The 27478-nt window shown below is 36.0% G+C and overlaps 1 protein-coding gene and 1 non-coding gene across 6 annotated transcripts in view; one reads left to right on the forward strand and one right to left on the reverse strand.

Annotated features, from left to right (window-relative positions):
• Nucleotides 1-27478, reverse strand: part of REV3L (REV3 like, DNA directed polymerase zeta catalytic subunit) — a 169158-nt gene that overhangs the window by 127065 nt on the left and 14615 nt on the right. The window lies entirely within an intron of this gene.
• LOC123793018 (U6 spliceosomal RNA) lies at nt 7444-7546 on the forward strand. The gene has a single exon (XR_006779844.1). It is a non-coding gene; the product is annotated as a U6 spliceosomal RNA (small nuclear RNA).

The raw sequence follows: 27478 nt of genomic DNA on the forward strand, positions 1-27478 counted from the left end.
GCTTAAATCCACACTAAGCAATAAAGAGTACCAGTAAAGATAACTACATAGGTAAATACAAAAGATAATAAACATGTATTTTGTAATTCCTTCTCCTGTATCATTTAAGACAGGTGCATAAAGTAATAATTATAAAATTGTGTTGATGGGCTTATAATGTGTAATGATGTAATTCGCATGAATGATGTTATAATGGAGCAAAGGTTTTATGTACTACAGAAATACCAATATTGTGGGTTCAGTTCCAGACCACTGCAATAAAACAAATATTGCAATAAAGTGAGTCAAATGAATTTTTTGGTTTCCCGGTGCATATAAAAGTTATGTCCACACCATAATGTTCACACTATAACTGTCTACTAAGTGTGCAATAGCATTGTTTAAAAAAACGATGTTTGCACCTTAAAAAATATTTTTTTGCTAAAAACCGCTAACCATCATCTGAGCTTTCAGCAAGTCATAATCACTGATCACAGGTCCCCATAGCAAATATAATAATGAAAGTTCAAAATACTGCAAGTTACCAAAATGTGACACAGACACTAAGTGATCAAGTGCTGCTGGAGAAATGGTGCTGACAGACTTGCTTGATGCAGGGTTGTCACACACCTTTAATTTGTAAAAAAAAAAAAAAAAAAAAAAGTATCTGCAAAGCACAGCAAAGTGAAGCACAATGAGGTATGCCTGTATGAAAATTCAATCGGGATTAATCCAAACTGTCTTAAATTAACATGTTAAGTGTAATACCCAGAGTAACCATGAAGAAAATAACTAAAAGAGAGAGAAAAGAGAGGTGGGGTGAGGAAGGGAGGGAGGAGGAAAGGGAGGTAGGAAGAAAAATGGAATTAAAATAGTATACTAGAAAATATCTCTTTAGCATAAGACTATAATGAAGGAATATAAACAACAAAAAAGCATAAGACATAGAGAAAACAATAACAAAATGGCAGATAAAAAATTACCCAGAACTGGTAGGTAGTCAAAGGACACATTATATCTTGCCCTATAGCTCTCAACTCAATGAGGAAGATCAATTTTCCCATTTTACATTCACCAATACAATTTGGGGTACTATGCAAAATGAGGAGAACTTGTAGAAGCATCACAAACCAAAGAAAAAACAGGACTAGAATCCTTTGCCTCGGTCATGTCTTAAACATGATCAATGTATTCCTTGAATTAATTAACAAACTCTATTATCAGAAGAATCATCACTGAGGAAATAGGAAAAAGGCTGATGTGAAGTATTGTTTGAAGAAAATAAAAAATATGATTAGTATTTAGATGGAAAATACTGTAACTCCCATTCTCATTCTTTAAGGACAAGCTCCCTCGCTATTACAACTATATACACCCTCCTTTACCTACAAAAGTAAGTGCACAACTTGTTTCCTCATTTATGTCTTCAAAGCACTTATATAACTCTATTGTGCACTTATGTTATACATATATTTACATACAGCAAAATCGCATCATGTGTGTATTTTATTTACTGGGTAAGAAGGAATCAAGGGGGATGGGAAGAGACTCCGGTAGAGAGACAGAGAAAGAGCTCAAGTGAATGAATATGAGAATGCAATTAAATGGTGTCAGTGTGCCCAGTCAATAACTTACAATCTGTGCCATGAGAAAGGGTATATAAAAGTTACTCCTTAGTTAGTTTCAGTTCCTTTGTATTTCTAAAGTGAAGCATCTCCTACTGAAAGAGGCAACTAAGTGTGATTCTGTTTAAAAGATATGGTTCATAGTTTTTCATAAAACATGTCCTGATTGCAGGCCAACTATTTCAAGTAGAGCTCAGCTGAGGAAAAGTGATTAACGTCTGTGTCTGTGTATGAGGAAAATTAAGCTGCTGGACTTACTGAAAGATAGTGTGGTAGAATTCATACAATTTAAGAGACTGTCAAGGGAAATTGTGCCTAATTCTAAAAAAGGTTTTAACCTCTTACCTTTGCCTCAGAATCTAATTCCCATTAAGATGCAACTTCACTGTTTCTGTCTCCATACCTACAGTGTGAGTTCCATGAACACATGCATCGTGTCTTCTTATTCTTCCTATTCTCAATGCCTAACAGAGAGCCTAGAATATAGTGGGTGTTTGATCCATGTTGGATTAAGCATGTGCGGTGTAATATACGTATTTGGTCTTTGTGTCTCATTCCCCGCATAGAGCCCCTACAACTCTTGGTATTTCCTGAGTGAGAGAGGTATCTTTTGTTATTCATATGAAGCCCTTTCTATCATAACTGAATTTACACTAATGAGGTAACTCTTGATGGGATCTTTAGATTGCTTCAGAACAGAGGGCTGGTTGTCAGAGGAATCAACCATATCATTTCAGGGTTGGAATTCTCAACCCCATTCCTCACCTGCCACCTCACCTCCAGAGAGGGGAGAAGGACTTAAGATTTAGTTCAGTCACCAAAGGCCAATGATTTAATCAGTCATGCCTCTGTAATGAAACTTCAACAGAAACTCTGGAACAATGAGGTTTGGGAAAGCTTCCTGGTTGGGGGTGCATCCGGATTCCACAGAGACATCTGAGCTCAGGACCCTTCTGAACCTTGTCCTATGTATGTTTTCATCTGGCTGTTCATTTGTATTCTTTATAATAAACTGTATAAATATAGTGTTTTTCTGAGTTCTGTAAGTTGTTCTAGCAATTTACTGAGCCTGAGGGTAGGGAGGGTTGAGAGAATCCCCAAATTTGTAATTGGCCAGGCAGAAGTGCAGGTAGCCTGGGTATCCATTTGTGGCTGGCATCTGAAGTGGGGGCGATCTTGTGGAACTGATCCCTTACCCGGTGGGGGTCTGCACTAATTTCAGGTAGTGTCATAATTAAGCTGAATTACAGAACATCCATAGTTGATGGCAGAGAACTGAGAATTTATTGTTGGAAAACCAACAGGACAAGATGTCTTTTTCATACTGGTTAACTCCTTAAGAGGTCTTTCAGCTGAGTCTTGTAGAAAATTTGACTGCTTTTATTTTTTCTCCTTATTTCTTCCCAAAAGCTAACAAGGATATTTATAACGTCCTCCTATTTTCCCCTATTTGCAAGGGAACTAGAAGGGACTGAATTAAGGATCAACTTCCCATATTAAACAACAGTAAACTAACAAACAGCAAAATATACAAATATTTTTATGATTAATATGTCAAGAATGTGACAAAATTACATGTCCAAAATTCATGTGTAATTTAGTTTGCAATTATTACTATAGAAAGGAAACCAGGAATTACTTTGACTTTCACGGTGACTGGGAACCTCAGTGTGGGTAATACTTAAAGGCTCACACAATATGGTATACCACCACATTTTTCTAAAAAAGCTAGCCTCAAAAAATTAAACTGCTAACACTGTTTTCAAACCAGAATATCCAAGAAAATGTATACCTCTCAGGCTAAATGTCATAAAAATAACTAGTATTTATTAACCTTTGCTAAAAATAAAATTCTGCCTTGTAAAACAAATATTGTTTTGGGGCACATGACCGGCTCAGTCTCAGGTTAATGAGTTCAAGCCCCATGCTGGGTGTGGAGCCTACTTAAAAACACTAAAAAACAAATATTGTTTTAGTTTCAGATGTTTTACAACCAGAATGGTCACACATATTAATCTATGTGGTATTTCAATCCAAAGGTAAGTAATCCAAGGTCTTGAAGTAAAATTAATAATCTGATTACTATCTGAAAGTTCACTTCCAGTGATGTAAAACGGTATTAATAGCTAATCAAGATAAAGTTACTATCCAGTCAAATTTGATATAAATGCCTGTATTTTCTTTCAAAGACACATAAATAAAATAAAAGGATACAGGTAATTAAATTAATGCAAATCTAGTAAACTCTTCAACCATTCTTTATGATAGTTGAACACTGAAAGACCTTAAAATTTTACCTATCTACAAGAAAGTAAAAAGATAACACACAGAATAAGAAACTATTTAGAAATCATGTTTGATAAGGAACTTATATCATAGACATCTCTCCAAGAAGATATAAAAATGGCAAGTACATGAAAAGATGTTCAACATAAGCAGCCATCAATGAAATGCAAATCAAAACCATAAGACAATAACAAGTGTTGTGGAAAAACTGGAAAACTCATATACTGCTGGTAAGAATGTTAAATGGTATAGCTGCTTTGGAAAACAGGCTGGTAGCTCCTCCTACCATATATCCATAATCCAAATCTAAAAGATTAAACGTGGAGTTATCAGATGATCATTTCTATTCCTAGTAATAAGCCCAAGATAAATGAAAATATAACACAAAACTTGTACATGAATGCTCATAGTAGCGTTTTTCATAATAGTCAAAAGGTGGTAATAACGTAAATGTCCATCAACTGATGAATAAATATAACGTGGAATATCCATACAATGGGATATTTATTCAGCCATTAAAAGGAATGAAGTACTGATACATGCTACAACATGGATGAATAGGCAAATTGTAAACTCTATCTGAATAAACCTCTTACATAATCTTTTAGCCTATCCATACTCATTGTTTTATTTTGGAAGTCTCTATCAAGAAGACCTAATTTTGAATATACCATTAGAATTAATGCATTCCTTAAAATGAATTATTTGATTTGCATCATAGAAGTGAATTATGACTAAATTAAGAGAAATATAAACATTAGCCCCTAAAACCATCTATGTATCTCTATTTCAACTTAATGATACACTGAATATACTATTTTGAACATTCAATCACATTAAGATATGTTGTCAAATTACAGAGAGATGTTCTACTTAAGGTTATCATTACCAAGAACAGATAAAGATTAAGAACCATCAATGTAAGAAAGTCTTTTTCAGACAAAACTTTCAGACAATAAACTTAATAACAATAAAACTGACCTACCACACGCACTTAATATCTGTGCTGTCAAAAGGTAGAAGCAGCATGGCCTCCTCCCACCCCTCCAACCATCCTCTTCAAAAATGTTGTACAACTTTTATATATGCATAAAGTTTTCTCATAACTATGTTCAGTTACTCAATAGTATCAGACTGATATGGCCATTTAGTTCTACTAGGCATAAAATTGGTTATATGGGAGCCTGAATAAAGCAGTTGTAAATCATGAAAATTAGAATTCCAAAATACTGGACAAAAACATACTGCCAAACCTATCAAAAACAATGCAAACCATAAGTCACTGGAGCACCATCTTTAAAGTATTAAAAGAAAAAACTGAATTTTTTTAGTGGTTGATTTAGAGTTTGCTGTATACATTTAATCTATATCCACTGTCAACATTATACTGCACTTCATGGGTAATACCTAAAACAGTATTCCAAATTCTTCTCTCCTACCCCTTGTGACATTGCTATCAAATTTCACTTATCCATAAGCTATAATCACCCAATACATTTTGAAATTATCTATTATATTGATTAAAGATAAAAAACAAAAGGTTTTATTTTACCTTCATTTATTCCTTCACTAACTTTCCTTTTCTCCGAAGAACTTATTTTAACATTTCTTGCAAGGCAAGTAACAGTTCTTATTGGCAACAGGTTCCTTCAATTTTTGTCTGAGGAGGTTTTTATTTTTCCTTCACTTCTGAAAGATAATTTCAATGTATACAGAATTCTAGGTTGGTGATTTTTTCTCTCAACACTAAACATTTCACTCAACTCTCTTCTTGTTCGTATGGTTTGTGAAGGGAAGTCCAACGTAATTCCTAGCCTTCTTCCTGTATAAGTAAGGTGTTCTCCCCCCTCCAGCTCCCTTCAAGATTTTTTCTCTTTGGTTTCCTGCAGTTTGAATATGATAGGTCCAGGTGTAGATTTGGTATTTGTCATATTTGGTGTCCCCTAAGCTTCCTGGATTGGTGGTTTGGAGTCTGTCATTAATTTTGGAAAATTCTTAGCCATTACTCCAAATATTTCTTTTGCTCCTTCCTCTCTTTTCCTGATGAGCCCATCAAAGGCATTCTTTACTTGTTACAGTGCTTTTGATTATTTTCTTTTGATTCTTAGAATTTCAATCTCTCTGCTTACATTACCCATCTGTTCTTACATATTGTCCACTTTTTCCATTAGAGCCCTTAGCATATTGATCATAGTAAATTCCCAGTCTGACAATTCCTAAATCTCTGACATATCTGACTAGAAGTTAGGCTGTATTTACTGTAGCTATGGGTATCAAAAGCTAAAATTTCCTCTAATGTCCTTGTCTTTGGGTTTGCCTGGAAATTCCTTTAATAAAGCGCAAACCTCACAGTTCTTTCATCTGTAATCCTCTATTATTATATAGGAGTCGTGTTGATGTAGTGGTAAAATGTGGGGGAGGGGAAGTATTCCATAATCCAATGATGAGGTCTGAGTCTTAGTGGATTTGTATCCCTGGCTATGGGTTTTGAAAGTGCCTCTTGGCCTCCCCCCCCCCCCCAGTCCTCCCCCATAGATGAGACAGCAAGGCTAGAGAGGAAGTTGGTTTCCCCAAGTTGGTTATGCTCTGGTAGTTTCCCTTTTAGGCAGGGAGAGAAAAGAATGCTATGAGCATACTTCAAAATGGTTACTATTCCCCTCCTGCTGGAAGCACGAGGAAATCCCCCTGCCTCCCAATTTTAACTGTGAGAAGTGATGGAACCTGTGGAAGAAAAACTCACAAGAGCGTGGGAGCCCTCCTAAAACTGGACCCCCAAGAGTTTTTAACTATCAAGCTAATCCACACTCAGCTTCCAGCAGGTCATCAGTTACACTTAAGTTCTCCTACCAGATCCTGGCTTCGTTAGCTCATGCTCCCAGCAAGCTATGATTCTTTGTATTCACCTGTCCCTCCAGTTTTGGGGGCACCAGTTTACTCTGTGATCTCAGTTCTTGAAGGATCTAAGAACTGTTGCTTTTTAGTTTGTTCAACTTTGTTCCTACTATAAGGACCTCAAGAGTGGCAACTTCTAATTTCTTTCATGTCTGAGTGGAAACCAGAATTCAATGTCTTTTTTGATGTATTCCCATCATTCCTCGAACACTTTATTTTCTGGAACAAGATGTTCCAGGTTCATCTTGCACTTTTCTCAAGGGAGTCTTGGTTACTTTTAGTGGAGAATATCATTTAGAAATCAAGATCTGGACGCAAAGTATGTTCATTGCTACGGGGGTATCGTTACTTCTAGAACCTCTAAGTACATACTAGGAAATTTATATATTTATACACATACACACACCCTATATTTATCTCTCATCCTTCTCTGTATATAATAAAAACTATACTCATACCTCCAATTCCAACCCAACACCCTAGAGATATTCTAATTGTCTCTATGTTCATGTTTCTCTATTGTCCAATAGTGAGAAATCTGGCTCCCATTTTCCTTAATGTATTTACTCATTTGCACAATCCTAAAAAACATAAAAAGTACTCTCAGAACTCCTACCCACTTTTGAGAAAAGCACATATACTAAAATTCAATACTTGTCTGGTGCTTGCTTTAGCAGCACATATACTAAAATGGGAATGATACAGAGATGATTAGCATGGTCCTTGCACAAGGATGACATGCAGTAATTGTTTACTGTTCTCTTCCAGGGAGGGAGGTGTTAGGGGGAGTGGGGTGGGTACAGAGGAGGAGTTGTAAAATTTCCAGATAATAAAATGCACAAATACTAACTATACTTTATTAATTTTGACAAATGTATCTTTATTAAGTTATGGAACATTTCCCATTTTCATCACCTCCAAAATTCCCTTGTGCTGCTTTTCAGTCAATCCCCACCTCTTCTGAGGCAATCACTGTTCTGATTTTTCACAATAGTTTTGTCTAGCACTTCATAAAAATGGCATATTCTTTTCTGCCTGAATTCTTTTGCCCAGCACTGTGATTTTAATGTTCATCCAAGACGTCACATATATCAGTAGTTCATTCCTTTTTGTTGTTCCATAGTAACTCCTTGTATGGATATATCAGTTTACCCGTTTTATACATGAGATGAGAGATTCAGAGTGCCTAAAGTCATAGAGTTAACTGGATGAGAAGAATTCCAAGGACCTCAGAACCAGAAGTATTATAAACTCTTGATTCTTAGGTTTGGTATTCTTTTCATACTACCAAAGCACCACTCAAACAAATTTTAAAAGTAACAACTGGGGCCCCTGGATGGCTCAGTTGGTTAAGCATCTGACTCAATTTCAGCTCAGGTCATGATCTCAGGGTCATGAGATCGAGTGGCGAGCTGTGCTCCATGCTCAGTGGGGAGTCTGCTTGAGATTCTCTCCCTCACCCTTTTCCTCTGCCCCTTCCACCCACTCGTAAGCACTCTCTCTCTAAAATAAATCTTTAAAAAATAAAATATAAATATAAAAACTCCAGGGATATATTTTTATCATATAAATTTAGTGATGTATAAGGAACTACCTATATATGATCACATCACAAATGTAATAATATTTTTCAAAATCACCACTGTGATACTTTCCAAAGAGTTCTTAGTAGGAAATGAAAAATATCCAAAATTAAAAGGTTATTGAATAAAATGCAAACATTTTAAAATCCTTAAGACTATCTGTACTGTTAACAACATTGACGTTTCTTCCATAGTCCATAAATCCATTCTCCTTCCTAATCCTTACTTCTGCCAGTGCTGATTTCAAATTTACCTGGCATTTCTTAAATATCTCTTAAACATTTATCTTATAATCAGTCTTCAATGAAAGTAATTTATACATTCATTAATTTCCTCAGTTTATTAAACTTATAAACTACCAAGAGGAGTACTCTCCTAATTCTAGCATTTCTAGGCAATTTTTAGCCTTTCCAGTCTCTCAAGTCTGTCAAATCATCCAATTCTAATTCCCTATTTAGAAAATATATCAATCTCTCTTTAAAACATAACATAAAAGACAGTTTTTCTTCAACCCATAATCTTTCAGCTCTTTCTCAAACCACAATTAACTTAGTAATTCTAAGGATGATAATTTTTCTGTACTATGTCATGCTACTACTTACCCCTCATGATGAAAGTTTATGGTAGCACCATTCAAGGTGACCCTAAGTCACTGCCATAGACTGAAGGGCCAAAAGTAGAACAACAGAAGTGATATTGCCATTAGGCTGAGTTGTCCCACCACCTCCCCTACTTCTTCAAACATACAGACTCTGTGTCTTGGCCCAATCTAGATGAATGTCCTGAAGATGAAGTAATGGAGGAAGTAACAGAGAATTTGAGATCTCTTCCTCAAAAGTATGAACAAATCTATGGATCTGTTATATATTGATGATGTAAACCCCACTGTAAGGTTTCCCTCTAATATGTTTCTAGAGTTCTCATGTATTCCAAAACAACATCCATCTCATAAGAACATGGTGAAATATAAAGCGTACCCTGAAGTACTAAGCACCTGTAGATGCTATATTAATTTGAAATACTCCTACAAGTTAGGGGTTACTATCCTAATTTTCCTAATGCGAGAACAGACTAACTTTACTTACTCAATTTACCATATATATGATGACTCGAGAACTTAGTCTACAACACAAATAAGGTAGATGAGACCAACTGACTTATCCTATCCCACTTACAAGTCACAACACTTAGCTCATAATTTATGTGAAATAAAATGCTAATTATTATTGGGAGTGAAAGAAAACGAAAGGTTTAAGATGTGATCAGAGCACTGAATACAATTCTATAACAAAACTTCCCAATTCCCAGTCACTACATCAAGGACAAATGATGGTTTGATTATTAACAGCTATGGCAAAGACAGCTGTTTAGCATTTGGCTTCACCTTTTGGTTTTAGGTTCTGAAAATTCCTGTGAACTACTGCTTTGATCCAAACAAAATAAAAATTTTTTGATATAGCCAAGACAACATGCCCAAAGAGCTCGACCACAAGTCTAATGAAATCAGACTTATCTGAAAGAAAAAGAAATGCCAGGGCTGTAATGTCACCTGCTCATTTTTCTTTTGTGCCATTAAAAAAATTGTACAAAGTAGGTTAATGTTTACAGTTATACTTTCCTGAACTCCTTAATATTTTCATTCTACTTTTTCCCTAAAAATATGATGGCCAAAACAAAGGAGATTGTGGAAGGCAATGATTAATCCAGAGAACTAATGCAGGTAGTCCGGCAACTGATCATCTCATCATCTTCAAGAATTAACTGAAGATAATAAGATGGCAATGGGAAAAGAACATAAGAAGCTCTTGGAACATGGCAAACTGCCTTGGAAGGGAACGAAAAATAGAAACTTTTGGTCGCAGTTAAAGTATCAATGAGAATATACTTCTATCTGAAGAAAAAAAATGTGTTAAGAATGCAAGTAAAATAAAGACAATTAAAAGTAGTAAATAAACTTAGAAATTGGATTATTAAAGTTACCCTTACAAAGCTTACAAAGAAAGTATCTTTTAAAAATATTTTCTGGCCTAGTTGTTCTAAAGAAATAAGGAGAATAAGCCAACAACCAACCACACATTTTTACTGAACACCTAGTATATAAATGGTTTTTATTTTTTAAAAAGATTTATTTTTTGAGAGAGAGAGCATGAGTGGTAGGGAAGGACAGAAGGAGAGAGAGAAGCAGACTCCCCGCTGAGCAGGGAGCCCAACTCAGGGGTTTGATCCCAGGACCCTGGAGTCATGACCTGAGACCAAGCTTAATCACTTAACTGACTGAGCCACCCAAGCACCCTGGTAATGTGATTTTAAAATGAATTAAATATAGTCTCTTGCCCCATCTCTACCTGGGGATAGGGTTGGGGCACCAAGTTACATATAAGACGTAACAGAGATGGAAACAAAATGCGTAAGGAGTCTAGAGAAAAGAGAATTAGAATGGGGGTGTGGCAAAAAAGGTTTCATAGAAGTGATATCTCCACTGGCCTTTAAAGGATGGGCAGGTATTTAACAGGCATAGATAGAGAAAAGGTAGAGCAAGAAAAAATGGAATAATATAAGAAAGGTATGGGAGTTAGAAAAAGTGTAGGATATATTCAGGAAAATCCAAGTGTATAGGAAAGGGGTGGGAAAACAGCATTCATGTTAAAGAGAGAAAAATGAGAAAAGAAAAGCCTAGAGAAGCAGACTGGAAAAGAGACTGAGGAGTCCCTAAACAGTACACAGTAAGTTCATTTTTAGCACAGGGATTTAAATTATTTTGAGACTCAGAGACACACATAATCTAGGTTCTTACTACCAGATAAGCCTGCATACAAGTTAATTTCACTTTAACAACTACGCTGTCTTGCAGTCATCAATCACCAACTCTCCTGTGAAATTTAGAATCAGAATAAATGCAGAAGCTGCTTAAATGCTAAATTTTAAAGTAGATCCAGCTGCTCAATGGTCAACATGATTATAAATAGGGTGACCATTTAATTTGTCATTTAAACTGGGATTTTTCAGAATAAAGGGGGGCACTATTAATAATTATGCTAGTATAAATTCAGAACATCCCAAGCAAACTGGGATGAATGGTTAACCTAGTTATAAAAAATTCCCAAATTAAAGGGACTCTACTTTTTCTTTCTTAGATTCTCTTCAGTGGGAATCTCCTACTGCAGAGCAGGAGGAGAACCCAGCACTTGATATTGAGATTAGTGGCTATGGCATTTTAAAGAGGCACATATTAAAAATGAATAACAGATCTATTTTTATAGTAGCAGAGACTTGAAGGGTGAATAACTTCACACAAATCTGTACAAGACTTCTTTATCTTAACTAATGACAACTATGAACACAAAAGAACTACATACCAATTACTAACCTCACAAGCACATTTAGACTTAGATGGTATTCCCTGAGTTTGTGTTTTTTACATTTGAAAACAAGTTAATTTTCAACTATACCAACCATCTAAAAGCATATTACTTTTAGTTTTCATATAGTACAAGACAGAAAAAAAATCTGTTTTTATTGCTAAAATTATAGAAAACACTTGATGGTTTGGCAAAAGATTGTTATGTGGGTGGTTGCAATTTGGCCTTTAACCTCTTGCCAAATACCATACTACATGTGTTCTGAATTACCAGTAAACCCAGATGCCCTCATGTGAGATATTTCAAATCCAACCAGAAATTAATTAAGAGACAAAACAATCCTATGGTCGTCATGAATGAAACCAAGAACTTAAAAAAAAAGGGGGGGTGGGGAGGTAAGAAACCAAGAACTTCTAATGTCTAATGTCAGGACCTTGGAAAAATAATTTAACTTCTTTCTAAATATTCATTCTGGTCAAAGACTAAGACCCAATAAAGAAGGTCTTGACACTGAAAAAAGAAATCAAACTTTTGATATTAAAAATACCATAGGTTGGCCAACTTTTTTCCTAAAAGGACAAATAGTAAATTTTTAGGTTTTGTGGGCCATAGAGTCTCTTGTTGATAATACAGAAATGAATGGAAGGGGCTGTGATCCAATAAAACTTTACTTAAAAAACAGGTGGTGGGGCTGGATTTGGTTCTCTGGGCTGTAAAAAAGTATAAACTCCTTTGTATCACTCATCTTGGGCAGTGTCTGGTACATAATATATGCACTGAAAATGTTTGTATTTTCATATTTAATCATATTATTTAATCAAAAAACATAAGCAAAATGTCTGAGCTATCTTGTTACAAACACTACATTTACTGAATGTTGAGACTAACTTCCTAGTTAGAATGTGTAAGTTGGTACTTCTCACACAAAATATTTTTAAATTTTTTTCATTTAAAAAACTGTAATTGTAATATTAATCATGGTCATGTCACTACTGAACTCTGTTTACCCAAGATTAATACTAATTTTCTGGCTCCTTGAGGCCATTTACATAAATAGATAATCTGATTACATAGTATAAGGACTAGAGCTGAAAGGTCATGTTGAGTTAAAGCCAGAGTTAATACCATGGCAAGTGAGAGTCAAAGGCAGGTGGAAAGAACCCTGCAGAGAAGACTGGTGTCCAGAGAAGAGAATGGAAGAGAAGACAGACCTGTCTGTACCACGCAGTGAAGATCTGAGAGATTTCTCTGTATTATAATAATAAATCTCCTTTTTATTAGAGCTTCTCTGAAAGGGCTTCTGTTCTTTGCAGTTAAATGATTCCTGCCTAGAAAATGGATTATGAAACATTTTGGAGAGAAGTTAATATTTGAGCTGAATTTTGAAAAAATGAATAGACAGGGATTCCAGTCTATATGGAGCAATAGGGAACAGATTTATCCTCCTGCCTGAAACAAAAACAACAACAAAAAAAAACCAGAAAAAAGAAAAACTGAAAAAAAACATATGAAACAGACATTAGACAATGGCTGGTATAGGAGAGTAATCCCTGATAGAAGGGAAACAGTGAGTCCCTCTTCTAACAGCTCCCTGCTTAGAGAGAGCTTCCAGGGAGCAGAGGGAGAAGGAAGTCAGGTGGAGCTCAGCAATCTCCCGAGTTGAGGAAGTATGAGTCCAAGCTTGCTGGAACATACCTGGTAGAGTACCACAGAGGAGACAGCTGCAGAGAGAGAGCAGAGTAGACCTGCAGAGGGCCCCCTGAAGACTTTACTGAGTAATATCAGCACATGCTTGTGTGGAATCTACCCAAAGCGGGAGAAGAACTAAAAGGAGCAGAGGGAACAATTTCAGGGGTCAGACAGTGGTAGGAATAATTTGTTCCATCCAGAAAGGGAAAAAAAATCTCATACTTCATAGGACATCAGCAGAATAATCATAAGGTCATTGCCTCAGTAATGAAGCAAAATGAGCCCTGGATAAAGTTTGCTCTGGTTCCACCTGAACAAGCATGAAAATAGCATTGGAAGTGTCAAACAATTTCCAAATAAGTGTCCCAGAATAAAACTCAAGCATATTTCTAGAAATACAAAATATCCCAGATGCAAGGTTAAATTCATAATGTCTGGCATCTGATAAAAAAAATTATCAGGCATGAAAAGAAACAGAAAAACATGGCCCATAATGAGAAGAAAAAGCAGCAACAGAAACAAACCAAGAACTGATAAATATTGGAATCAGCAAAGATCAAGATAATTCTTATAATCTGTATGTTGAAGAAACGGAGGAACGTTTGGACATGTTAAGCAGAGATGTGGACAATATAAAAAGAAGGTGAATCAAAATTTTCACTTTACCAGAGATGAAAAATAAATGTTTGAGATGAAAAATACAATGGATGGAACTAGTAGCACAGTAGAAATGACAGAATTAAAGATTAAGAACTTTAGAATAGCAATAGATCAGAAAGAACGAATTCTCAACATTTGCTGCAACATGGACGGCACTGGAGGAGATAATGCTAAGTGAAATAAGTCAAGCAGAGAAAGACAACTATCATATGATTTCTCTCATCTATGGAACATAAGAACTAGGAAGATCGGTAGGGGAAGAAAGGGATAAAGAAAGGGGGCGTAATCAGAAGGGGGAATGAAACATGAGAGACTGTGGACTATGAGAAACAAACTGAGGGCCTCAGAGGGGAGGGGGGTGGGGGAATGGGATAGACTGGTGATGGGTAGTAAGGAGGGCACGTATTGCATGGTGCACTGGGTGTTATATGCAACTAATGAATCATCGAGCTTTACATCGGAAACCGGGGATGTACTATATGGTGACTAACATAATATAATAAAAAATCATAAAAAAAAGAGAACTTTAGAATAGCAATAGAAATTACCCAAAATGAGGCACAAAATAAGCCTGAAAAAAAAAAAAAAAGATCAAAACATTAGTAACCCATGCAACAACTTGAAGCAGACTCATTACACGTGTCATTTGAGTCCTCAAGGTGGAGGACAAGTGCTATAAAAAATTACAAAAAAAAAAAAAGAGGAAAGGACAGTATGGGCTTAAAGTAGTGCATAAGAACAAGCCATAACAGATTATGGAGAGGAGGAAAGAAATGAGAAAAGCTGTACATCTGGCTATAAATCTGACAATGGCTGACAAGTAACATAGCAGAAACTGTTACCTTTGAGAAAGGATGGGGACCAGGAATAGGATGTGACTGTAAGAAAAGAGAGAACTGAGAATATTTTAAAAGAAGAAATCACAGGAATTCATGATTAACTGTATACTAGAAAAAAGAATGTTAAGAGGTTGAAATTTTGAAAAGGACCAGACTAAGTTTGAATCCCAGCTTCTCTATTTACTATTTGAACTTAGAGAGATTATTTAAGAACTCTGCCTTAGTTTCCTCATTAGTAAACTGGAGATGATAGTACCTATTAACAGGGCTGTTTTGAGAATTAAATGAGTTGAAACATGTAAAGTATTCTCGCATGTAATAAGTGCTTAATAAACACTGGCTACTGCAGTTCTCAAAACTTTTGGTCTCTGGACTACTTTTCACTTTTTTTTTAAAGATTTATTTATTTATTTGACAGAGAGAGAGAGAGACAGCCAACGAGAGAGGGAACACAAGCAGGGGGAGTGGGAGAGGCAGAAGCAGGCTCCCAGGAGAGGAGCCTGATGTGGGGCTCAATCCCAGAACTCCAGGATCACGCCCTGAGCCAAAGGCAGACGCTTAACGACTGTGCCACCCAGGCGCCCCAGGACTACTTTTCACTCTTAAAAGTAATGGAGGACCCCAAAGAATTTTGCTTATCTGGGTAATGTCTATCAATATTTACCATATTAGAAATTAAAACCGAGAAATATATAAAGTATTAACATTTTCATTCATTAACAATATTAAACCCATTACATGTTAACATGAATAACGTTTGTTTTTCAAAAGAAAAAATCGGTGCGAAGATAGAAACTGTTTTACATTTTTCTAAGTCTTTCTAATGTCTGGCTTACTAAGAGAAAGCTGGATTCTCATATCTGCCTCTGCTCAATCTGTTGCTTATGCTGTTTTGGCTGGGAAAGACAACCAACCAATCTGTGTTATGTAGAAGCTAATACACCCAAGAAAGCTAAGATAGCATCTCCTGGGTAGAACAACTAAGTTTAAAAAGGGGGACAGCAGAGTATTTGTTCTGTAAAAAAATCTTTAAGAGTGCTGAAGAGGAGAATAAAGGATTAACTATAAACTATTCTAGTCAGCTCACAAGAGAAAGAGCCAGAGAAACTATTAAATTTATCCCACATGGTTATAAGGAGAACTGTAGAAAGGATGGAACCACAAAGAATTCCCATATAAGATAACAGAGATTCATAGTTCTACATGAACAGTAAAGAAATGCCTGAGCTGAGAGTTTGGAAAGTTCTAAGCCTAAGAAGCCAGATCTCCAAAGAACACAGAGAAAAAGAGAACAGGGCCAAGGAATGGAATCTGGGGCAGGTGGGGAGGCCAGTGGGGTGCAGGTGCTGGACAGAAGGAAAACGACTTAATCTTTTTTTTTTTTTAATGGGCAAAAGATTAGACATTTCATCAGAGAAGATATGTGAATGGCAAATAAGCACATGAAAAGATGTTCAGTAACCGCAGTCCTTAGAAATGGAAATTAAAACAATGAGGTATCATTACACTCCCACTAGAAAGGATACAATTTTAAAAAGATTAAACCAGAACCAAATGTTGAGAATATGGAGAAATTGGACTTCCTATACATCGTTGGAGGTAATGCAAAATGGTATAGCTCTTTTGGAAAAGAGTTTGGTGGTTTCTTTTGAAGTAAACTAAATAAATATATGACCCAGCAATCCTACCCCTAAGTATCTATAAGAGAAATGAGAATGTATATTCACACAAAGACTTGTACATGACTGCTCACAGCAGCTTTATTCATAACAGTCCAAACCGGAAACAACCTAAATGCCCACATCCTAGTGAATGGTATATCCATATAATGGAATATGACTTAGCAATATAAAGGAACACACTACTCATACATGCAAGAATATGGATGAAGGCACAAATAACTACATAGTGTATGATTCCATTTACATGAAATTCTGGAAAAGGCAAAACTACAGTAATTACATTGTATATTGTATATTGTAATTATATAGTAATTATAGTGACAAAGCAGATAAGTGGTTGCTGGAGGTGGGGAGGGAGGTTTGATTGAAAGGGCCACAAGGAAACTTTTTATGGTAATAGAAGTGTTCTCTATTATCATGATTGTGGTGATGGTGGTTACAGGACACATTTGCCAAAATTCATCTATTTGTATACTTAAAATCGGTCAATTTTGTTGTATGTAAGTTATACCTCAATAAAACTGATTAAGAAAAAAGAACAGAAGAATGAACAAATCTTCATCTTACCTGTCACTCACCAGGATTTCTCAATGCCTGGGACAGAAAACGGCAGTAAGGAGGAAAGTAGAGATGTGGAAATCATTGACAAGAAAGAACAGGGGGTTGACAGGAATGATGCAGTCATAAGAAGAAATATGCCATTTTTATTAGATTCCAAAAATGAGAATAATTTGGTTTTTTTTTTTTTTAAAGATTTTATTTATTTGAAAGAGAGAGATCACGAGCAGGGGGGAAGGGTAGAGGGAGAAGGAGACTCCCTGCTGAGCAGGGAGCCCAACGTGCGACTCGATCCCAGAACCCTAGGATCATGACCTGAGGCGAAGGCCGACGCTTAACCGACTGAGCCACACAGGCGCCTCAAGAGAATAATTTGCTTCTAAAAGAGACCTTGACCAGTCCAAAACAGGTTTCATTGTAATAGTATTTCTTTCATTATATTCTAAGGACTATCTAAATCAGAAGCATCCCAGATCTTCTCTGCAAAGTCCCCAAATCTATATTTTAAATTGCTCCCAAAGAAATTACTTTGTGGAGTGCCTGGCTAGCTCAGTCAGTAGAGCATGTGACTCTTGATTGCAGGATTGTGAAGTCAAGCCCCATGATGGATGCAGATATTCTTAAAAATAAAAAATCTTTAGGGCCGCCTGGGTGGCACATTCGGTTAAGCGACCAACTCTTGGTTTCAGCTCAGGTCCTGATCTTAGGGTTGTGAGATTGAATGCTGCATTGGGCTCTGTGTTGGGCATGGAGTCTGCTTAAGATTCTCTCTCTCCTTCTCCCTCTGTTCCCCCGCTCTTAAAAAAACTACTTTGCAAACTGAATCAGAGAGAACCTCTGTACTAGAAAGAATGTATACATGTGCACGTACGCACACATACGCATACATACACACAGACGCGCAAACTAGGTTTGCAATAGCTCCAAGTGAATAGTATTAAATAGCATATATGATTTCCTTATGAAACACAGAATCATCATTACTTCATGAAGATGTAAGCAGCTCAAAGGAACTCATCTACAAAAACCACTTAGGATACTGCCAAAGTACTCACGTATTGCTTGCCAATCACCCTGGAATTGAGTAAGGAGACAATTTTAAGCAAAGAAAAAAAGATCCTTTGACCATATCAAGTTTGAAGTTCCATGATGCCATATTGCTTCTGTTTCACCACTATCTACTGGTTAGTAGTAGGTGAGAGCCACTTCAATTTTAATTACTATTTGTAACATCATGGTATTTTCTTTAAATATGGGATTTTTAAAAAGCAATATATTAGGTTTTCCTCTTTATAAATTCTGTTGACGTGTTACAGAATTTCCTGTGGGCTTTCTCTGTACATTCCACTTAATTTCAAACATCTTTAAAATCAAAAGAAAACACAATTAAACAATGAAACAAAACAATGTTAGCAACTGTAGAGAACAAAGCTGATGGGAATAGCCAAGGTCTTTACCTTCATGAGGTGGTCTGTGTGTGTGTGTGTGTGTGTGTGTGTGTGTGTGTTACAATATACATAAAACTTACCATCTTAACTTTTTGAGTGTACAAGTCAGTGGTATTAATAAACACATTCACACTATTGTGTAACCATTATCACCATCCATCTCTAGAACATTTTCATTATCCCAAACTGAAACTCTGCACCCATTTAACAATAAATCCCCATTTATGCTTCCTTACCCCTGGTAACCACTAATTTACTTTCTTTCTCTATGAATTTGACTATTCTACATACCTCATGTAAGTGGAATCATACAATATTTGTCCTCCCATCATAAGGTTTTTTTCTACCACTTTTTATTGCTTACCTAGGCACCACGCACTGAGGACACAAAGATCGGCAGCATACTAACCCGCCCTCATGAAACTTACACTCTAATAGGGAAGTCAGACAAGTCAATAACAACAACTTGCTTATCAGTGTGATTAACAGCTCTACCAGAGGTACAAAGTCCAACGGTGGCACAAAGGATTAATTAACTCTGAGGAAAGTCAAGAGCGCTTCACAACAGAAGAGATGCTCTCAGGACATTTTAAAATAGGAAGAATTCACTGAATGGACATAGTCATTTCATCCAGAAGAATGGCATACATTCATTCATCAAACATTTAATGAGGGGCAACACTATTCCCAGCACTCCACACCTAGGGTGGCCAGAGTCCCTGCTTTCCTTAGGCTAAAAGTAAATGCAGAGACATGAGATATGCATCTAAGGAAGAGCAAGCAGTTTAGACTAAAGAGCAAAGTGGCTGGGGAAGAAGAAGATGAGGTTGGGAAGGCATTCAGGTATCAGATCATGGAAAAGTCATCCAGAGTTTTATTCTATACTGTAGGCCGGTTTCAAAACTTTAGAATATATATAATCATTGGTGGCACTTGCCAGAAGTACACATTCCTAGACAATCCCAGAGGTTTTAATTTCATATGTCTGGGATGGACCTCAGGAATCTGTATTTTTAATGAGTATCCCAGGTGATTCTAAAACAGGCAGATCCACCGAATACTTTTGGGAAATACCTCTGTAGAATACGGGAAACTCATGGTGGCTTCAAAGACAAGAATTATATGAATAGATTATATATTTTGGTTTATTAATTTCCCCAATTATAAAGTAACCATGCTTTTATAAGATATAAAAGAGCACAAAAAAGAAAAACATTACTTAAATCTACTACCTTCACATTCTGCGTTTTATTATTTCTCTAATGTCTATATTATATACACTCTTAAACAGAAGGATCATACTGTACAGACTACTCTGAAGCATATTTTCTTCACTTAGCCATGCAAGTGAACACTTGCCCTTTATATTCTTTCTTAGTCAGATTTTTGATGACTATATGGCAGGCAGACCATATGCATCATATACGTGTAAATATCCTTCATTTTAAAATTTTTTTATTTTTATTTTTTTAAAAGATTTTATTTGTCAGAAAGCGCACAAGCAGGGGGAGAGGCAGGCAGAGGGAGAAGCAGGCTCCCTGCTGAGCAAGGAGCCTGATGTGGGACTCGCTCCCAGAACCCTGGGATCAAGACCTGAGAGGAAGGCAGGTGCTTAACCGACGAAGTCACCCAGGCATCCCTATCCTTCACTTTTTTAACACTGAGGTTATTAGCAATTTTTCACATAGTTTCTCCTGTACCACTGTCAATATGTCAGCATTTGGATAACATCTGGGTTTTAGAAAGATCACTCTACTGACATTATAAAGGCTGAATTTGAAAAGAGGTGAATTCAGAGATAAGCTGAGAAACTATTATGATGGTCCAAGCAAAAATAATGAGACCTCAATTAAAGTAGTAACAATGGAAATGGACAGAGAATGGATTTGTAAGTCCACAATCTACATGTAAAGATTTGTCATCTGTTTAAGACCACGTATAAAGAATTCCTCTTTTTCAATAAATATTTATCAAAGCCCTACAATGTATCAAAGAATAATTACTGAGAAAAATGTATCAGAATAAAACAACACTATGCATCTGCACTTTTCTTTTATGTATGTGTATATGTATGTGAAGGATCAGGGTTTCAATTGCATTTAAGTAATTCAGAGCCTTCCTTTTTATCAGAGGAAAAAAATTCCCTGTTCTGATCCTACAATTGCAGAAGTAGAGCCAGAAAGTGTCACAGTTGTCAACAATAGCTTGACCCTCTGTTCTCAAGTTATAGGCTGGGACTGTGGTGGGAGTTTAACACATTAAACAAGAAACTGCCCATGATCAGGTTTACTTCAATTTTTAAAAGAATCTGCATATCCTGGGGCTTTTGCCAAAAAACCAAATGTTTCATGCATTTGGCTCCCTGTCCTTTTATGTGGCTAGTGTCCAATATCAACTTGGAGATGTCCCCATTTCAAAATCTGCCAGCTACTGAAACATGGGTCAAACAAAACATTTTTCCTTTCTATGAAAAAGTATAATGTATCATGACAAGGAATCTTATTAGGTAAAGCTGAGCTCACATAAAAAATGCTTATAATGAACCAGTTCCCCCAACAGCTTTTTTTTATACTAATATCCATTAAACTTCAGATTTCAAAAGTAAGGAGTTTTTTAATAATTAAATATTAGATTCTTGAATCGCACATATCCAAAGATTCTTTAGTAAATCTGACACACCTCAACTGATCTAAATAAAAAAAATTAGAAACATATCTTACTTTCCTTTTGAGATAACATTCCTTTTTATTCATACCATGCAATTTTCTCAAAACTAGAGAGATCTCATTTATCACCTTTGATAATTCAAAGTATACATACTCAAAAAACTTTCCCGTACTTTGAATTTTCAAGTTTTATTTATATTAGTTGGTTTATTAATTTTTAGTGATCTTGAAGCTTCCATGCATAAAAAAACCTCTCCTTTAAAAGCCAGCCCATTGGGATGTCTGGGTGGCTCAGTCAGTTAAGTGTCTGCCTTAGGCTCAGGTCATGATCCCAGGGTCCTGGGATTGAGTCCCACATTGGGCTCCTTGCTCAGTGGGGAGCCCGCTGTTCCCTCTGTCTGCCGCTCCCCCTGCTTGTATTCTCTCTCCCTGACAAATAAATAAATAAAATCTTAAAAAAAAATAAAACAAAATAAAAGGCATCCCATCTTCACTTCCAAAACACCTTCTCAATTAACAGACCACAAAAAACAAAATACTAATATCGATTTCTTATAAGTCTTTCTCATGTCTATTTAATTCTACATAGTCCTAGGTGTCTAATATAAACATATCTGGGTCTAGCTACTTGATAATTTGTAGTATTAATTTTTATTGCAAATTGAATATTGTAATTAAATATTACAAAACTGAGGCATAATTCAGAATGAAAATCCAGTGAATTTCATGATTACCATAGGTAGAAAAATAAGACATACAAAACATATAAAATTAAAGCGCTCTTTAGTTCAAATTATTATATTAAATTCTATCTCCACAACTACAGTCATAATCCTGGGCCATATCTCATGATCCTTAAATCTAATCAGACTATTTTTTAGTTGGGACACAATTTATTATTAATCTACATTTTACTAATAATCTGAAAGATCTCAGGACATGCCAAAAAAAGAAGATGACTTTATACTATAGCTTCAACTTCTGAAATATCAATACTTCAGGAATAGCAACAACTACTATCATCAAGGAAATCTCCCTAAAAGATAAATCTCATGTCAGAAAAAAAAAAAAAAGAGTGGGGGAAAGTAAGACAAAACCCATAGTGAATCATATAAGAGCTATGAAACAGTATCTTATGATCTAACATCCATTTAACTGAAATCACACAGAGAAGAGAGAGAGAACAGTTCAAAAGAAATACATGAAGAGATAATGGCTGAGAGTTTTCCTCATTAAATAAAAGATACCAAACCACAGAACCAAGCAGTTCAGAGAATACCAAACAAAATCAAATAGACACATCATGTTCAAAAGTAAAGCCAAATCAGGGCACCTCAGTGGCTCAGTCGGTTAAATGTCTGCCTTCAGCTCAGGTTCTGATGTCAGGATCCTGGGATTGAGCCCCACATCAGGCTCTGTTCAGCAGGGAGTTTGATTCTCTCACTCCCTCTACCTGCTCATTCTTTCTCTCTCCTTCAAATAATAAAATCTTAAAAAAAATAAAAAAAGTAAAGGCAAATCATATCCAAAGACAAAGAAAAAAAAAGAGGGGAAAAAAAAGACACTTTACAAAGAATCAAAGATAAGAATTATAGCAGAACTATATGGGCCAGACAACAACATAGTCATATCTTTTTAAAGGGAAAAAAAAAAAAAGGCAATCCACAATTCTATACTCAGCAAAATATTTTTTTAAAAGATTTTATGTATTTATTTGTCAGACAGAGAGAGAGAGAGAGAGAGAGAGAGAGACAGGGAGTATACAAGCAAGGAGAGCAGCAGGCCGAGGAAGAAGCAGGCTCTCCACAGAGCAAGGAGACGAACAGGGGACTTGATCCCAGGACCCTGGGATCAGGACCCGAGCCAAAGGCAGATGCTCAACCAACTGAGCCACACAGGCACCCCCTCAGCAAAAATATTTTATAAAGATAAAGTAAAAATAAAATTTCTTTCAGGAAAACAAAAACTGAGATAATTCATTACCACCAGTTTTGCCCTACAATAAAATAAATGTTAATGGAAGTTCTTCACACAGATGGAATTTATAACACCAGACAGAAACTTGGACCAAAGAAATCAACACTAGAAGTGACATAAATGAAGTAAATACGAAACTTCATTTCTTATTTGTAATTGCTCTTAAAAGATAACTGTCTAAAGCAAAAATAGTAGCAACATATTGTATGTTGATAGCATATATAAAAGTAAAATGTATAACAAAAGCACAAAAGATAAGCAGGAAGACTTGGGAGTCCTTACACTACATATGAAACTATGTACTATTATATGATGGAAGACTTTGGTTAGTTACAAATGTATATTTCAAACCCTAGGGCTTCCATTAAATTAATTTCAAAAGGTATAAATAAATAAGCAAATAGTGGAGAGAAAGGAAATTAAAAAACATCCAAATAATCCAAGAGGAAAAACAAAGTGAAGAACAGACAATAACAGAAAACAGCTAGCACAGTGGTAGATTTTTAGTCCAACCATATTACTAACTATGTTAAATGTAAACAATCTTAACACACCAATGAAAAGACAGAGATTATTAGACTAAATGAATAAACCCAACTATATGCTATATGCTTTCTATAAGAAACCTGTATAAAAGTAAAAATGGGTTGAAAGTAAAAGGATGAAAAAAAGATATGTTGGGAGACAATTCCCCATGGGTCTCTGTTGTGGTAGTTTTTTTTTTTTAAGATTTTATTTATTTATTTGACAGAGATAGAGACAGCCAGTGAGAGAGGGAACACAAGCAGGGGGAGTGGGAGAGGAAGAAGCAGGCCCACAGCAGAGGAGCCTGATGTGGGGCTCGATCCCATAACACCGGGATCACGCCCTGAGCCGAAGGCAGACACTTAACCGCTGTGCCACCCAGGCATCCGTGGTAGCAGTTTTTGAAGAGACTTCTCAGTATTTTACCTGCAGTCATCCCTCATCTGCAGTTCCTCCTTATTAACAGTCAATAAAATGGACATCCAGGAATCTCATGTCTACTGCCAGCATCTATGAAATCTGTGGCAAGTTAACTTATTGGCTTTCTTTTTTTTTTTTTTAAATAAAGATTTTATTTATTTATTTGACGCAGAATGAGAGAGATCACAAGCAGGGGGAGTGGCAGAGGCAGAGGGAGACGGAGGCTCCCAGCTGAGCAGGGAGCCCGATGTGGGGCTTGATCCGAGGACCCTGGGATCATGACCTGAGCCGAAGGCAGACGCTTAACTGGCTGAGCCACCCAGGTGCCCCAACTTGTTAGCTTTCAAGAAGGTAAAATTTCAGGCCCTTCAAATTCTTACATATCCTGTAAACACTAATAAAAAAAAAGCTGGAATGGCTATATTAACAACAGACAAGGAAGACTTCATAACAAGGAATACTGCCTGGGATAAAGAGGCCACCTCACCAAGAAGACATAATAATCCTAAATATATAGGACTCAAATACATAAAGCTTCAAAATACATGAAGAAAACACTGACAGAACTAAAAGAGAACAGACAAATCCACAAGTTGGAGACTTCAACACATCTCTCTCAATATTTGCTGAAACAAGCAGATGATAAACATATGGAAAAATTCAACTCTACTAGTGAGAGAAAACATACAAACTCACAATCAGATATCATTTATACCTATAAGAATTAATTTAGAACTTAAAAGTCTGACAATTCTAAATGCTGGTGATGATGCAGAACATCAGAACGCTCACACACTGCTGGTGGGAATATAGTTTGGTAGAACCACTTTAGAAAAGAATTTGGCATTACCTAGTAAAGGAGACATGTGTACACTCAACCTCAGCAATTCTACTACCCCTAGTATAAACATATAAATTCTTACACACACACACACACACACACACACAAGAAGACATGCACAACAGTTTTCATAACAGCATTGTTTGTAATTCGGGATAAAAACAGGAAACAACTCAAATGTCCAAAAATAGAAGAATGGAAAAATAAAATTATGGTATAGTCATATAACACAATACTATACAACAGTGAAAATGAATGAACTACATCTATATAGTTCAACATGGATGATGTCCAAAACATACTGTTGGGAGGAAAAAATCAGAGAGAAGAACAATAGAAACAATCAGAGAAGCACACATAAATAGCTCCAAAAAGATAAAACTTAATCTATTGTTTAGGAATACATGCATATGAGGTAAAACTGTAAAGAAAAGCAAGGAAATGATTAACCAAAATTAAAAAAAATTATTAGATAGGAGAGAAGGAGGCAATCAAATACTTCAAAGATATCTGTAACAGTCTATGTCTTACTACAGGTATTAAAACAAATATTTGTTATATTCTTTCAACATATTAATCTGTATTATAGATATATAGGGAATATCTATATTACATATTTGTAATTGGAAATGCTTACAAAGAATAAGCAATAAATACAGATTCACTCAGCAAATATTAAAAACAAGCCAAAAAACAAAATCATGAAATACAAATATAACACATTAGGTCCAACTAGACATTGAGACTCACATGACTCAAAGAGACCACTTGGTTATACTTAATACGATATAAAATATGAGACAACATTCGAGCAAGGCAGTGTGAGGTAGTTATTCTTCACTGGGAGTCAATTCAAGGGATATTCTTTGGCTCTCCCTGGGTAGCAGGTAAAGTACCAGAGGATGAGATCATGGGGATTGTAACCATAACTACCCTAGCTTAGAAATACCAAATAGCAACCACTATCTCCAGTCCCATGGACAGTTTCCTAAGCCTCAAAACAGACTTGCTCAAGAGGTATCACACCTAGGGAATGTTTCACACCTAAAAACATTAACTGATGGAGCACAGCTCTCTCCATTCTGGATGTTAAATTAGCTTCCAACACTGCTGAAATCACCAAAAGTCCTAAGGGCCTTTATAATTTGGAGACTTTCAAGTAATGAATGCTCTGGTTAAAAAAAATAAATAAATAGGGGTGCCTGGGTGGCTCAGTCAGTTAAATGTCCGACTCTTGATTCCAGCTCTCAGGTCATGATCCCAGGGTCGTGAGATAGACCCTGGGTGTGGAGCCTGCTTACTGATTCTCTTTCTCCCTCTGCCCCTACCCCCTATTCTCATGCGTACTTTCTAAAAACACCACCACCACCACACAAACAAAAATAAATGAAAACAAACACTAATTCATGTTTTCTAGGAATGAGTTCTCTTCCACATAACAGAGAGGATGTGCAGTGAAAACAGTGGAAAAACTGAAACCTCGACCCAGTAGAGGCACACGGGATGAATGCTGTCATCTAAGTGGGTTGTGCACAATTATTAATTCTATGTATCTGGAAGGGCAATTCTATCAGCTTAGAAGAAAAGACAACTAAGTGGATTTTCCATACTCTGCCTCCTGGCAGACACCAGGAATGGATAAATAGCCTCTTGTTCAGATGGATAAGCATGGGACCTATACAAATATTCAGCAGCATGGATAAAACACCTTAAATTGTCAACGAAAAGAATCTATAATAATTTACATTAGGAAACAGAAGAAATGTAGAAAATATCTGCTGTGTGTCTCAGTAAAAGACAAGAAAATTAAGTTCCTGTAAAACATCTTTTATAAGGAAAAGATGATCAATTAAAAAGACCAGGAAGGCATAAAAACATAATAGACATATGCAGAGTAAGATATAAACCTATGGAACTCTAAGAAAGGAATAAGCAACAAAATTAAATTCCACACTGGAGATGAGAATCAATACTGCAAAAAACCTATCAGTAATGTAGAAGATGAAAATAAAAATGTTCACCAACAATGCAAAAAGACTAAGTTAAAAATAAGATCAGAATAAAAAAGAAATATGAACCAAACCACCAATAACAGGTATTTCTTTAATTAAAAAAAAAAAAAGCCTTAACAAATGGAATGAAAGTAATATTCAAAGGTATAATAGAAGAATTATCCCAAAATAAAAAGCACCAGCATCTCTACATCAAAAGGACTTTCTTGTCCCAGCCAACAGTAAAAGAGACCAGAATAATGGCTAAAGAATTACAAAGGAAAAGTCTGGGACACATGAATACCATATTGAGCCATGTTGTCATTGACACATGCATGCAACAAAAAGTCATTTTCAGATATTCAAGGATTCCAAAAAAGTAATCCACATGAGTATCTCCTGAAAAATAGTACCTAAAAACATATTTGTGGCAACCAAAAGAAGGAAATTTAAATTGG

The sequence above is a fragment of the Ursus americanus genome, chromosome 11 (assembly GCF_024610735.1).
Source record: "Ursus americanus isolate L20-20 chromosome 11, mUrsAme1.1.p, whole genome shotgun sequence".
Classification (NCBI taxonomy): domain Eukaryota; kingdom Metazoa; phylum Chordata; class Mammalia; order Carnivora; family Ursidae; genus Ursus; species Ursus americanus.